The sequence below is a fragment of the Pinus tabuliformis genome, chromosome 3_1 (assembly GCF_031772625.1).
Source record: "Pinus tabuliformis cultivar Carrire ecotype Pingquan chromosome 3_1, CPIR1, whole genome shotgun sequence".
Taxonomy (NCBI): domain Eukaryota; kingdom Viridiplantae; phylum Streptophyta; class Pinopsida; order Pinales; family Pinaceae; genus Pinus; species Pinus tabuliformis.
In genome coordinates, this window is record NC_142301.1 from 875,444,465 (window position 1) to 875,460,779 (window position 16,315).

A 16,315-nucleotide genomic window follows, 5' to 3' on the forward strand; every position below is an offset into this window, starting at 1 on the left:
ATTTAAAATTCTACTTTCTCCATATGAAATCCAACGAAGGAAAAACCACTCTCAAACATCCTGAGTAATTTCATGGTAATGTTAAAAATTTAAGTAAAAGGATGAAAATGAAAAATAAAGGAGAATGTCACTTCTACTCAAACATTACCATGAATTGCATATCAACACTAGGGCCATAGGCCTGAACATTAGGCTGCCCCACTAAAACAAATCCTATTTCTTATAACTTGAGAGGCATCTAGAAGCATCCAAAAGATATTTTAGTCGCCCAATAAAAAATTAGAAGCGAAAAAATATAAAAAATACAAGAAAAAGTCAAGTTAGAAGAGGATCTGACAACCTTGATTTACATTTGTATTGATTTATATTTTATAATGATATATGGTGTATTTTTAAGTAAAATAAATCCTAGGAAACATTTCCACAATAAAACAATTAGCAAGGTTGTAGTTTCTAACAACTATTCTAGCTTAGTCCCCAGGGCTAAGCCCAATTGATCGAGTTCCTGTTACTAAAGCACCTTGCCAATGGGAGGTCACGAGGTCAATTCTCCTCGATGCTCTTAGGGTTAGTTTCTACTAATAAGCGGGCAAGATGTGATACCTTCAAGTCGATCTTCCTAGATATTTCTTCGATGATGAAAAAAATCTATGCTAACTGTACTTCATACTCTTTAACCCAGACTTTGCATAAATCACAACTACCAATTTTCAACACTCCCTCTTGGCTAGGGAGGTATTTTTCATTCTCTCTCTCAATATCAATCTCCCCGTCCAATCCATAGGTCTCTTAGCCACAACCCAAAGGAGAGATCAGATGTACAAGTCTCTCTCTCTTTCAAGATCAATCTCCATGACCAATCCATAGGTCTCTCAGCAACTTCCCAAGGGAGAGATCAAATGTACAAGTCTCATCATAAGTAAAGATACATAGCATCAAACTCATCCCATAAGCCAAAACCCAATGGCATCAAGGTCAGTGCCCAATTGACCAATGGGATCAACCGATATCGTTCATGAGGCCAAACTCTCCAACCATATGCAATGGTTTCTAAGTCAGGCTCAATGACCCAAGAGAGTATAAACAAGGTCCATCTCCTTGACCTTAAACAAAGGTATCTCTGTCCATGACCCAAGGGAGGAATCCTTATCTTGACATCAATCTCCTCGACTATATAGTCTCTTAGTCCACGAACCAAGGGAGAGAACTCATCCTTACCAACCAAACTCATTGGCCTCTCAATCAATGACCCAAGGAAGGGAACTCAAGATCAATCTCCCTGACCAATCCATTGGTCTATCGGTAACTACCTAAGGGAGCGATCACAAAATCAGTGTCCTCGATCAAACTCATTGGTCTTTCAGTCATCATGACCCAAGGGATCACTTCATGCCTCAGAACCAAGCTCCCTAACCAAACTTACTGGCCTCTTGGTCAACTGACCTAACAGAGTGATAATATTCCTGACCATATGGTCTCTTAGCTACAACCCAAGGAAGATTCATGATTCTATACATTCAAAGCTCTCTCTCTCCAAGAGAGGGATTCTTAATCATTCCAAGCTTTTCTCATAAGCAAACAAACTTCATCTGGGATAGTGGATTTTATCAAAACATCAACACCCTGCTCATTAATAAAAATGTATTCGAGCCTCACAACCCTTATTTGGACAACATCCTGGGTAAAAATCTCATTATGCTTCGACTTGACCATGAACAACAAGATTCTCAGAAAGCTTTACACCATTTTGATTATCACAATATACAATAGTTGATTCCAACACTTGATCGAACAAACCAACAAATAGCTTATGAAGCTACACAGATTCACAACAGGTTGAACATGCAAATATATACTTAGCTTCAATTGCACTAAGAGCAACAAAATTTTGCTTCTTACTTGATCATGAAATCATAGTAGATGCCAGAGCCCAAGCCAAAAGAAGAAACTAGAAGCGCTCTTTCTATCATCAGTGCATATAACCCAATCTACATTAGTAGAACCATGCAACTTCCATGTTAGAAACATACCTCAAATCATAATCAATGGTGCCATGCCGATATCTCAATATTTTCTCAACCTAATGCCCATGTTGGGGCTCAACATAACAGATATAAGATCTTGTGTTCATCAGATAGTTCAACAAGCCAATCAATTTGCATTACACAGAGAGATCAACTATATTAGAAACACAATCTCGCAGCTTCTTTAAATTTGTCATCACGAGAGTGTCCATGAACTCATAGTCCATCATGCCAAACTTCTAAAGGATCTCAACAAATATTTCATCAGTCTTCTAATCTTAGGTAGTCATGCATTAAATCAAGATCCTTTTATCATCTCCCTCTTACAATGAAAAAAGAGGTCCTCAGCCCTAATCATGGGCTCATCTTCAACAACGAATCAATATCGCTACAAATAGCCATCAAACATGCACAAGGTGTCTATCTTCATATTATTTTCCCTCTTACTGAGGTAATCCCTCGCTTGGCACTTCCAACCATCTTCCATTTGGAAGTCACAACTGAATTCTTTTTGTCATAGATAGAAACAAGCTTTAATCTGGATGATTTGCCTACTCCCTCTAGGTCCAGGGATCATCTAATAATATCTTCTCAACACGAGTCTTCTTGTCACAGTCACAAGTTTTGTTCTTCCAATATTTTCATTTATTGCCACAGCCTTGTCAGGCTTCAACATGTACCTACAATCCGCACCGGGAGGCCAAGGAAGAACAAATACAACCAAACAAGATATACAAGGACAAGAAGAATAACAATAACATTAATGATTTAAAATAAGAGAGATACAAGATACTTATCTTTTGAGAACATGTCAGCCCCCTCTTGAACTTTAGCCTTCTTGCAAATCGACCTTGTCCACATCATTATCATGAGGTTCTTCTTTGATGGATTTAGGGTTTCTTCTATCAGCAGAAGCAATCAATTTCTTACCCAAGTCTTGTTGCTTGCTAGTGTTTACAAACCCTATATCTTCAATTATTAGAATTAATGATGATCCTTTGATCTAATCAAAATCAAGAAACCTTTCAATTTATTATCCAAGTCTTGTTGCTAGATAGGGTTTACAAACCCTACATTTTCAATTATTAGCATTAATGATGATCCTTTGATCTAATCAAATCAAGAAACCTTTCATAAATCATTATAACAATAGCAACATTTGCTTCCTGAAAACTTGCAATGAATTTTCATCATCTAGATTTTAGCTTTTTACTATAAAATTCATGTAATTGCTTAATATATCAAGAGAGAGACTCAGGTATTCAAGGCTTGACATAGATAGAGTTGAGGAGCCTCTGGGAGTTACAACACTCTTGGTGCAATACTAGGGCTCACCACATCTACTTGTTTCTAACATAGTTAAATTTGTGGTGATATTTTCCTACTCATATTATTCAATAAATCCCAAATCATAGGATGATCGTTAACGTTCCACTTAACATAGTCTCTAGTGCCACGTATAGCACCCTGTAGGGTTGAAAGTCTTAACAAGGTGTTATTATTCACTAATTACTCCATACAATTTCGAAGTAATTTAATCTATTATAAACAATTTCCACACTAGCTTATAGTATTCATTTTATGTAATTTAGTTGCTCCTTGGGTTGTAATTGAGTTAGAAAAAATTGGCCTTTTTCATGGTTGTGAAATGTTAATTTTATAACATTTAATTTGACATCTCATTGAACATTTATATAAGGAAAATCAACAAGGTATTGCATCCAACTTAGATCCATTGATAATAACAAGAATAATACCTCACTTTATGTTTGAATGTGTCCAAATGTAGTCTAGTACAATCCCCCTTTCCTTTTATTTCCCTAGATTGGAATTACCCTCCTAACCAAATAGATGCCTAGCTAGCTTGCTAGTTCCAAGCCCTAAGAATAATAATATTGCGCTAGTGATAACATGTATAATTGTAATGTGGTGAATCCAATAAAATATTTAGTAGTCCAAAACTCAAGATTAGTTCTCTCCTCCAAATTTTCCATCTCTTCTTCTTCCTTTTCTCCTTCTATTTATTATAAACATTATCTACATATAGGTAGGTCCAAATGTCATCATAACAATAATCCTTATCAAACTATATCAGTCCAACATAATATAATTAAAATAATGCCAACATCCATTCTACGCATAATTGACACATTGATTAATGGATGCCTACATTTTTCTATGGATGCACACTACCTATCCTTCCTACATCAGAACTCCACAAAGTCCTCTCTTGCAAGAATTTGTACATAACACAAACTCTTTATCTGGATCTGTAATCTTTAAGACCAGAGCATTTGTAAGAAACTACTTCAATTGCTCAAAACTAGCTACACATTCCTCTGTCCATTCAAATTTCTTTCCTTTCCTCTACAAGGATGTAATAGGATAGGAAATCCACAAGAAGTTCTCGATGAACCTCTTGTAGTAACTTGTTATTCCCATAAATGATCTGACCTCCTCCACATTCCTAGGATTTTCCAACTCCATGATAGTTGTTAGGTCCCTATAATACTAGTGATTCCCCCATTGCTATTGTCATTGTAGCCCTTATTGTTATTGTTGTGCCCCTATTGTCCCCATATTATTATTATTGTGTCCCATAGAAGCCCACTATTGTTCTTTTTGTGCCCTTATATTATTATTGTTATGTCGGCTTTGATTATATTGTGACCCCTTAGACTCCTATATATAGAAAGGAGGTTTTTTCATTTGTATCATCCAGGAATTGTTCATTTATGTAATGTAAAGGAGGTTTTCCCCTCGAAGAGGCTTATTTCTAAGTCGTTGATCTATATTTTCTATCTTTTTGTGAGCTGGTTTCATAACAATAGCTCTGATATTTTCCGGGTCCATTGTTATACCTTCCTTGTAAACCACATGCCCCAAAGTAATGAACCTCTTTCTGAAAGAAACAACATTTACTGAGATTGGCACACAATTGATGTTCTCTCAACATTCTTAACATTGCTTCCAGATGTTCTATATGCTCCTCCTTATTCTTAAAATATATAAATATGTCATCAATGAATACAATCACAAACTTGTCGAGATAAGGATACAAGACACTATTCATCAAACACATGAAAGTAGTTGGAGCATTAGTCAAACTGAAAGGAACCATTTCCTTAAGCTGCAACTTCAATTCCACTAACTCTAGAGTACTCATCCTATAAGGTGCCTTCCATGTTGGTGTTTCTCCCAACATCAACTCAACAAAGAATTTTTCTTCCCTATGAGGTGATAACTCTAAGATCTTCGCTAGAAACACATCCTGAAATTGTTGCAAAACCGGATACCTCTTCAAGAATTCAACATCCTCGACATCCTTACCTTTATCACTAGAAATGTGAACTGTAAACAATACACATATTTTCCTGCTATTGCGCTTTGCCTGCATAGTTCTAACCATTCTCACTAATGTAGGCTTCTTCTTACCCTTCAAGATTTTATTCTCTCCATCATCATCCAAGCACTCAATAGCCTTATCATAGAAATCCACCTTAGTCTTGTGAATATAGAACCAATCCATACCTAACAGCATATTGTATGATACCAACGGAAGCACATTTAGATGCATTGATGTAGACATATCGTTAAGCTCAAATGCACAAGATCTTACCCAATGATGAGCTATGTTCTTAGTACATGTAGCCAACTACACTAATTAAGACTTTGCATGCACTTCTTTATTCAATAAATCCGTATCCACTAGGTCAAGACTGATATAACTATAGTTAGACCCAGGATCAATCAAAATAGAAACAACTTGATCACAAATCTTACCTTTCCATCTCAATAATAGATGCATGATGATCATCCTTCCTATTATCTAATGTTTCATAAATCCAACAAATACTCTGTCCAACATTCCCAATTGTTTATGCCTCCTGAGCAATGTAAATTTGTGGTCTACCACCTTGTGGTTGTGGAAAATATCTCTTGCGATGATCCTTGCCACAAGTCCAACACTGTAAAGGCTTCCTGCCCTCGCCCTTGTTCTACTCCTCAAACTGAAATCCCTATATTCTGTCAACTACATTGAATTTCTTGTATGGTGCTACATTATCCTTCTCATATGTGTCCTGAGGTTTTCCTCTCTTCTTATCCCAATTTCCTTTATTCTTATAATTACCTTTCCAATCCTTCTTAGACCCAGTCTTGCGATTTGATTTCTCATAATAATTCTTCAACTTTCTGATGGCTTCCTCCAACAATCTAGGCTCATCAAACTCAATCTTGTCTTTGAATGATACCAGAAACCCATTCATGAATCTCTGAATATTTTATTTATCCTCCTTAAGATCAGGCACGTATCTCAATAACACCAAGAATCTGCTAATATACTCCTCATCGATCAAATATCCTGTCTTCAATTCATATAACTCCTTTTCCATGTCATCATAGTATCTTTCAGATAGATACTTATTCCTTAAAAGTCTCTCAAAATCACTCCAAGTCAACTCCTCTTCTCAAATGCCTCTAACATTCTTCACATCTTCCCACCAAATATTTGCTTTTCCTTTAATACTAAAAGTAGTTATCCGAGCTTTCATATTATCTAAGTAATCATAAAATCTGAAAAATTTTATTCATCCCAATAAACTAAGCTTATACATCTTGCGACTTCTTCATTTCTCTGTCAAATGTAGGAGGCTTTTCTTTCTTGAACTCCTCTAGAAAGTACTTCTTCTCACTCCTCCTATACGGATGGTGATGGTGATGATGATGTTGTCTCTCTAAACCAGAACTAGAATAGAACCCACGGTCATTACCCCTCCTATCAGGTGTATCCAAGAACCTATCATTTCTAATTGTGTCATCCTAGTCAAACATGTATCATGATTGAGACCTACTGCCATATGCCCCATTGGTCCTTTCCTCCTATCCATGACTAATTCTAAGTGGTCCCTATCTTTGCAAATATGATAGACTTTGAAGAATCACTGCATTAACCTTTGCTTTCTTTTCTTGTGCTCTGGCAAGTATTTCCTATGACTGAATGATCTTGTCATTATTTGCCTTACAACTTCTGATTTTTGCTTTCAAAATCCTCAATGTATCTTCTATGTCAGGTGAGTACTCATCACCGTGTTGTTCATGTGATCTGTAGGGAGAATCACGTGAACTATAGTCCACCATTTTACTTGTCATATTGATCTGATACTTCCTACAAACATACCATGCAATATAAACCAAATATAAACATGATCCACATACCTCAGTGAAGTTCAGGGGAGGTTATCTCATCTACAAAATGAATCTGGATTAGCACGACATATGTATATATAATGACATCAAAATATCAATCGTATGAACATCAACATCATCAACCTCTACATGACGACACAATTGCAATAGTGATTATCACAATGCATTCATAGCGAACAGAGAGACAACTGGCATGCATGCATGACAAACACATTCCGCCCATCCAGTCAAAGTGCTTGAACGTGGGAGCTCTGATACCAATTTGTAACCACCCATCCCACATTTGCACACTTTAACTAGACTGTCAGGGTAAACATGAGTTGAGGTCTACTATGACATGGCCCAACCTCCTAAGTACAGTTAAGGAAGTGGAGTCGACAAACTGGAACTTTACTAACCTTCCTTAGGAGCTACAGGACACCCGGGAGCTAAAAAACTACTCCAAGTGCCAAAACCCTGAGTTGGATTTATTTTTAGTGACCTAGACCCATAATTGCATGCATGACAAGGCCTCCATGTGGTTATAGGCCACCAACTGCATGCATAAGCCTGTAATGGTGCGATTATGGCCCAAAACTTGTAATTCAGAGGGTGCAGTCCTGAATTTTGTGCCACCATTTCAGGCTAGCCTCCATATCACTACCCAAAAATCAATGAAAATTTTCATGAATGATAAATAACATCAAAGAAAATCCATTAATACAACTTGCTTGATCAATAACTTGACCTAACTAGGCCTAACCATGACAGCCATTTTGTCAAACATATTATGAGCATGTAATCTACTAGTCATGAATGAATATCTAAACACAGGGGTCTAAAACTTATCTAAGAATCACCAAGAAGGTCTAATGCCCTCTCCTAATAGTTGCAACAACATTTGTTAGATCGCGCATTCATTAACCATTCATCAACTAATCAAACACGTCAAGAGCCATGACTAGAACTTGTTATGGAACCATGCTTATAACTAGAATTTAACCAAAATATTAACCATGATATAAAAACCATCAAAGCCACATAATAACAAGTACAAGTACTCATAATAAAATAGGAAAATATATTTTATCATATGCAAAATTTGACCAAGTCAGGGACTTCCACATACCACCCGACCATAGATTGGGGTTAACCAAATCTCATTTTCAGCCAATGACCCCTGCGTCATATTCCAAGCATAAATGTGGGATCTCATGGAATAAACAAAACAAAACAAAACTAGGGCTTCAAGAGGCCAAACCACCTCAACCCTCAACCAGTGATTCCACCTCACGATCGAACATCACTAACACCAACCAGATCAATCTCTACCCAAGTTGTCCAAGGCTCCAGGAACTGGTAACTCAACCCACAACCTTCCAGGGCTCTAGAGCATTTGTCCAACCCAACTCCAAGGACTAGTAACTGAACCCACCAAGGGCTCCAAAGTGTTTGTCCCAAACTAAGCTCCAAGACTAGTAACTCAACCCAAGTTGTTCTAGGGCTTTCAGAGCATTTATTTGAGCCCACAACCATAAGGGGGAATGGGAATTTTCTTATCTTACTTAAATTACATGATTTGAATTTTTGGTAGTTGAACCACCTAAGTGCTAGCAGTTATGGCAAGGAATGGGAATGGTACTTAATTTCTTTGGGGGTATGGGTTATGCACCCATTTTGGATACTTTTAATTGACCATGTAACATAATGAGGGACCTTGAATTCGCATGTTGGGTGTGTGTGTGTGGTTGAGAAAAGGATAAAAATGAATAATGTAAGGAGAATGTGTGAGAGAGAGTTAGAGAAGTGTTTGTAAGTGAACCATAGAGAACCTGTGAATATAAAACCAAAACCACACATTGGGTTGAAAGTGTGATTATGATCAGGGTTGGCAGAGAACCCTATAAGTCATAGTAGAATTTTGTGGAGTTGTAAACTTCTTTGGATAGGGAAATAATATGAAAACCTTCATACCAAGCTTGAGACCAAGAGAATTTCCTCAATAGTTAGTATTAATTAGTACACAAGGCACTGGAATAAAGAAAGGAAGGAGTAAAGGACTACGAGATCAATGAAGGACTCTATTTGTGTTGTGCAAGCCGTTAGTGGTCATTTTGTGAGTGTTAATAGGCACAGTCTCAGTATTTAAAAATTCAAACATCGATTTCCTATATGTGAATGACAATGGCCTTCATGTCCTCTACCCTAATTTGAATGTATTGAACCCTAAGTGAATCTTCCTCTCAAGGCATCAAATCTAGCTCGGGGGTGGCCAATTGTAAGAAATCTATATTGTATCTATGCCTATGGTTAGGTGGAGCATGTGTTGTGGGTGAAACCACCGTAGGGATTTGGGTTGAGAACCCCAATAGAGCAGAGGGCAAACCACAACAAGAAATGCTAAGGCAGTCAACAAAAATGCTTATTCTACTAAACTGTGTAAGAGTGTCCTTACCCAGATGTCCTTCATTTGGGTAGATCCCATAGGGTGCAAACCCTCAGCTCCTCCTAACGTTCTTGAAACCTGAAAATTATTCAAATGGAACATACACAACAGTAGAAACATAAAGCATGTTCATGATATTAACTTTAAATCATATAAGTGAATGCCTAATTATACATCAATATAAGTTTCATAAATAGATTACAACACAATTTGATGCATAAGAATATTTAATATCGAAAACAGGACAACATTCCCCTATTGAAGTTTGCTACAAGTAAAGTGGAGAAATATGACTTGAGTCCTTCTCCGGCTCTAAGCGGAACCGTCCTTTGGATCCGTCCTTTCCTGGCCTTTAGCAATCTTCCTCCATCACCAATACAAGTATATCTCAAGCAAGATGGAGGATATCTATAACAAGGAAACAAGATTTTCTTGAAGCTTTGGGGAGTGCTAGAGGCATAGAGATTCGTCAGACTTGATCAAGGATAATCTCACTATAGTATCAATATCTCATATCTTCTACGTTAAGGCCTTCCTATGGAGGTTTATTTATACTTCTCCAAATTAGTTTTTTTTTTTTTTGTTGGGAAACAGTTGGGCCACGGGCAATAGGAGGTGAGTAATAGGTAAAACCCGTGAACTTCTCCCGAAATTAAGGAAATTTAATTTTTTTAAGTGTTTTAACATATGTATGCAGGTTGGATTTATGTCGACCCGCGTGTACATGCTTTTATCACAAGGAAAAGTGGCGTAGATGGAATAAAACACCGTTTTTTAGATTTTGGACCAAGTATGGAAGGAAGAGTTGCCCTAGGCCATAATCACAGCATTGGATCTACCAAAAGTGGTAAATGGTGCTATAACACCATGTCTCTACCTTCTTCAGTTTCTAGTGGAGCTTAAGTAATGTATATAAGTGTAATTATTTATATTTTAATGAAATGGCAATATTATTCAAATTTCTCATGAAAATTACTATGTTGACTTACTGAGAAATCTTGTAGTGATGAGTTTAACAATGTATAGATGTAGTTGGTTCTTAGTTGTTAGTTCTTTTACACATGAAATTTGTGCACATAGGTACTATTTGAAATATGTTTTATATGATGAATATGAGAAGTGTAATGTTATGAAGTAGAATGTATAAGTTGAATTGAGCTTGAAGGTTCTTCAAAGAATCATGTTATGTGGATGGCACTTACTAGAGCATATGTTGGATTTATCAGTTGTGCTGTATCCATGAATTGAATTAATTAGACTAGGAGGTTTCCCCTGAATGGAGACCTTAAACAAAGGTGGTTAAGGCCTTATTGTGATGGTCTTGAGTGATAATATGCAGATATGTTGTCAAGGATTTTTGGGGTGGCGAACTCTCTCAAGTAATACACCAGAATGATAGCCTCTTTATTTGAAGGCTTCATATCATGATGTTTTTAGTTTTTAGTCCCTAGGAGTGTTAAAATATCATCTTAGCTGAGGTCAAGATGAGGATCTGGGCATTGGTCATCTTGTGTCTTTATTTTGTAGAAATGTGAGGTTGTGGGAAGTGATTTGGATGCCTTCATAGGTTGAAAAAGACCTATGTATCTTTAGAAGTATTATAGGTAGGTATTTTCCTTAATAAGAGTAATTTTTTTCCCTTGAAATAGACTTGCGGTGCTCAGTGGAAGTTTTGAAATTCATGGATTGGTTCCCTTGCATTAGGGTTGATTTGGAAATTTAAGGATTGGGACCTTTTAGCCCTAGTATCTAGTCACATGGGACAATTGGGGGTTATGACCAGGATCTTGTTGTAAGAGATCTTAAGTGTTGGGTTTGTTAACTAGGTTTTCCTTACATCACTTTGGAAAATTTTCCTTTATTTCTCCTGGTGGCTTGACTACATGGTGAGTTGTTACACCAAATAAGTCATCATAATGTTCGAATAATTAATGTAGTGGCTCGATGGCATGGTGTTTTCCAAACATATCCATATTTTGATGGCGATATTCTTGTCTATTGGTGTCCGTCAATCAAATTGGGTGAAATTAATTATAGAAAATTTTTTGTTCTCCTAGTGGGTGATGACCTAGTTAACATTTTCATTAATTTATAGAGACAAAAAATTATAGGATCTGTCAAGTGATAGGACTAGAAATTCAAAATATGTCGAGATCCTAATTCTATTAAAAGATGGAGATGGAAAGGTTTGGGATATACCAAGTGACATGATCAAGGAAGTGATTCATAAATGAGAATATTTCTATATATAGAGACATGAATTTATATAAATATATATGATATTATTATGAACCAATATAGATCCATCTTAACTTTTGATCTATTAAGCACCTAGAGGAATCAAATCTCTAGCCGTGCAAACCTTTACTCAAGTTTCACATTCAAAAAGAGGTTTGCATCTTATGAGATTTGATCCCTCTCAAGGCTTGGTAGATCCAAAGTTAAGATAGATCTATGCTCATGTTTAGAACATTTCAATACTATGTTGCATAGTATGAGGGATATGTCTAATTCTTTCCTTAATCAACATCAAGTTAGGTGCTTTTTATTTCATAACATGATGAAGACATGTAAGTCATTCAATATGGAATGTGAGTTGAGACATAACATTATAAAAAATTATTAATACCAAAAGGATATTTCAATGGGTTATAAATAAAATATTTCAGCGTACACCTTAAGTAAAATATTTCATATCAACTTTACTTATTGTAATTGAAAGTGGAAAAATTATTATTGCCTCAAAAGATACTTTGTAGCTAGAATTGACAAATGTCATTTAAAAATAAAATAGTAATAAAAAAATATTAAATTTAATTATTAATACCATTGATAAGTGGATGGTAGTGATTTTGTTGAAGAAAAGTGTAACCAGGTTCGGTATTTGTAAATGCAATTTTGGTCTTTATACTTGTCAAGAAAAAGAAATATTATTTTTGTAAATTAAATGAATGAGTTTCTTTCTCATTTCATAAGTCTGGAAAAAGTCAAAGATTCAAAGTCATATGTAAGAAGCTCTTCTTGAGTCTTCATGTAATGTATATGGGTCAACCTAGTGTCAAATAGCCCTCGAAGACAAGCACCATCCTCTAAAGAAGAAGGCTACTGGAAAACTATGAAGAAATAGTCATATAATTGTCAAGTCGGCTCATAAAAGGTGACACACCAGTTCAGTGGTCATGTCAGCTTATTTATGGAGACTAACTACTACATATACCCCACTGAAATTCGTAGAATAGTGGAACAAAAACTCTAACATCTCTGAGATTTTGGACATCCTGCAACTTTAGATAAGGAGCAGAAATATCTTCGCATACACCTCTGAAGTCTCGGTCAAGCACAGTGGTATAGGGTCTCGAATGAGGTGCAGGAATACTAGTCTCTGCAACTTCAAGTATAACTACAATACATAATTACAGTGTGATCTTCTTGGTGGTAGTACTCTCAACTATGGAGCTCTCAGTGCAGGAGGAGAATCACAGTCACGTTCTAGGCATAGTTATGATAATAAGGATCTCAGTGATACACTCAGCATGCTCTCTAATCAAGTTACAGTCTTCATATAGTTGTAGAAGCTCGGTGATCTCACAGTGATGCATTCACATACTCAACACAGTCATAATTTCGGTAATATAGCATTCATGGTCTCTGTCATAATGAGGACAAGATCATGATCTCGGTGCACAGTATAGAATCCTTGTTGACATGATGATCTCAAGTAAGAATGAATCAATGAAGGAGCAACAGTCATGACCTTGGGGAGCCTAGGAACAGAACTTAAGAAGATCTCGGTACAGTTAAGACCTTGATGAAAGTGCAAAGATGCTATAGCAGCAATGAAGATCTTGATGATGACCTCAGTTGTGCAACAATGATGATTATCTCAACAACGACAAAGAAGAGGATTGGTGTGTTGGTCTTGGAGTGGCATAGTAAGTCAAGGGTCATGGTCTTGGTATTCGTTAATTGGAATCTCTATAATAAGAATTATGTGTGAGTTTTCCTCTCCAAGAGGGAGAGGTTTTGGCCCTAGCAGAATGCCAACATCTTGTGTTCTTGTCTCTTTGGTTTTGGTAGCTATTTGATTAAATAAGAAAAGATTGTGCTAATAAGAAAATTAAAAATGCTTCGCAAATAGTTATCAAGTCAAGAAGAATTTAATTAATTACATGTGCCCTAGATTCTTCAACAGATTTTACTTTAATTAACAATAGGTTATAAATAAAATATTTTCCCATATCACCTTTAATGGAAATATTAAGGTGAATATTTAACAAATGAAAGGTTGAGATTTATCTCCAAAATAGTTATACTCTTTTTATCATTTTTATTAAATTAATTAATTAAAACAAAATATAAGTTATGATTTTTTGGTATGTGGTATTGATAAGCAATGATATCGAGTTATGATATAGTAACAACGTCTATTTACAACTTAAGAATTTTCATGATAATATAGAGATTTAACTTGTATATTAATTTTTTTTATAATATATATATAATTTATTAATCTTTTTATGATTTTTTAAATTTTAATAATGTAAGATATATTATGAAATTAATATTTTGATGTTTATTATATATTTATGTTTGGTTTACTTTAATTTTATTAAGGTTAATATTATTTTTTTGTTAATATAAATTACTTTAATTTATATTTATTTTATTCTTATATTAAAAAATATTAAAATTAATTATTAATATCGTTTATAATTTATTAATAGTTAAAGTTAAATTGAAATTCTTAAATTATAAGTTTATGCAGTGATTAAATGAATTGTTTTGTGTGTTATATTTAATTAATATATTTCATTTATAGAGATTTAAAATGAAAATTTTAAATTTGTATAATGATATGGTGAAATTTGAACTTTACCGAAGATTGCTCTACATCATCTTACTTCTGTTTTTTTTGTTAATTTCCATTGAAGAGAAGATTTATAATATTTACACAAATTTCCATCGAATAGAATATTTAGAGATAGTTTAATAATTATGTTTTTTTTGTTCTGAAAGTCGCTCAGAATGTGCCGAGTGGCTCTCAGCTTTTTAGGATCCAGGTTGACCCTGGCCTCCACCTGGTCCAGAATGGCGCGTCCTCCGGGATGAACGACCCAGAATATCTTGTTCCAGTCCGAGATTCCGAACTGCTGTAAGTTATCGACCAGGGCACTTCTCGATGTTCTTGGAGACAATGCCCGGAACATCTTTGAGAAGGTGGAAGGTGAGGCCGACTTCTCTCAGGTGCCCGTCGATGGCGTCGTCGCTGTCGGGAATTATGGTCTGGGAGGTCGATATCAACTGGAACCAAGGCCTCTCCACTTGCGGAATCGGATCGGCTCCCACGATGAGCGCGGTGGTGCCGTCGCCGAAGAGAGCCTGCCCGACCAAACTGTTGAGGTGATTCTCAGAAGGGCCACGGAAGGTGATGGCCGTGAGTTCACTGCAGACAACCAGAACCCGGGCTCCCCGATTATTCTCTGCCATGTCCTTGGCCACCCGGAGAACAGTTCCTCCCGCGTAGCAGCCATGTTGGTACAGCATCACTCTCTTAACGCTGGGACGGAGGCCAAGAAGCTTGATGAGCTGATAGTGGGCTCCGGGCATGTCCACACGCTGGTGGTGTTGAAGACCAGATGAGTAGTCCTGGACTTGGGCTGCCCCAACTCCTTGATGGCCTTGGCGGCCGCTTCTTTTCCAAGCCTAGGGTCAATCCTGTCCGTGCTACTTTGGAAAGCGTGGGGTCATATGTATCACGTGACAATGATCGTGGCGAAATAGTTCGGAGCTCAAGACAACGGTACATTATTTTCTGCGGCCAGTCGACAAAGAAACGGACAAATTTTCCGCTTCCTTCATGCAGTGGTGATATTCGCCAAACATAATCTACCATGCATGGCCAGATTGAAACTGCCCCGGGCGTAGTTACACCCATTTTCGGGCCGCAATCATGAGGTCTGGATGGTTGTTCATGATATTTATTTCATGTCTTTTTGTATTCCAAGAATTGCATTGCAATAATTTGAATACGAGTCCTTTTTAATAATTGAATGCTAATCCAAGCATACTCACGAGCATGGATGGAATTTGGGATTTGATTGGCAAAATTCTTGTCACCAGATGATTTGCTTTTGCCGGGAAATAAAGTTTAATTTACAAACCGTCAAGATTTTTCTTTGAAAAAATGAATAGAGATAGAGGAGGTGTGAAAGCCTTAAATTTGATCGTGAAATAAAGTTTAATTTACAAACCGTCAAGATTTTTCTTTGAAAAAATGAATAGAGATAGAGGAGGTGTGAAAGCCTTAAATTTGATCGTGGGGAGTTTTATTTGGTATCTTATATAATTGATAAAGGTAGAGGAGGTGTGAAAATCATAAAATTTGATAGCGAAGAGTTTTTTTAGCATCTTATATAATTGATAAGTATTTCAAAATTATTTATGGTTACTTAATTGATAAGTATTTCAAAATTATTTATTTACAGTGGAGAGTGTTTTTTAGTATTTTATATAATTGATAAGTACTTCAAAATTATTTATTGTTATATAATTGATAAGTATTTCAAAATTATTTATTGTCTATATATAATTGATAAGTATTTCAAAATTATTTATTGTGGATGTAGTATTTTAGAGATAATTATTAGTTTATCATAAT

At 36.0% G+C, this 16,315-nt stretch overlaps 1 pseudogene; it reads right to left on the bottom strand.

Moving 5' to 3' along the window:
- Positions 1-14,549: 14,549 nt before the first annotated feature.
- On the bottom strand, positions 14,550-15,592 carry LOC149190379 (chalcone synthase 7 pseudogene; annotated as a pseudogene).
- Between the last annotated feature and the right edge of the window lie 723 nt (positions 15,593-16,315).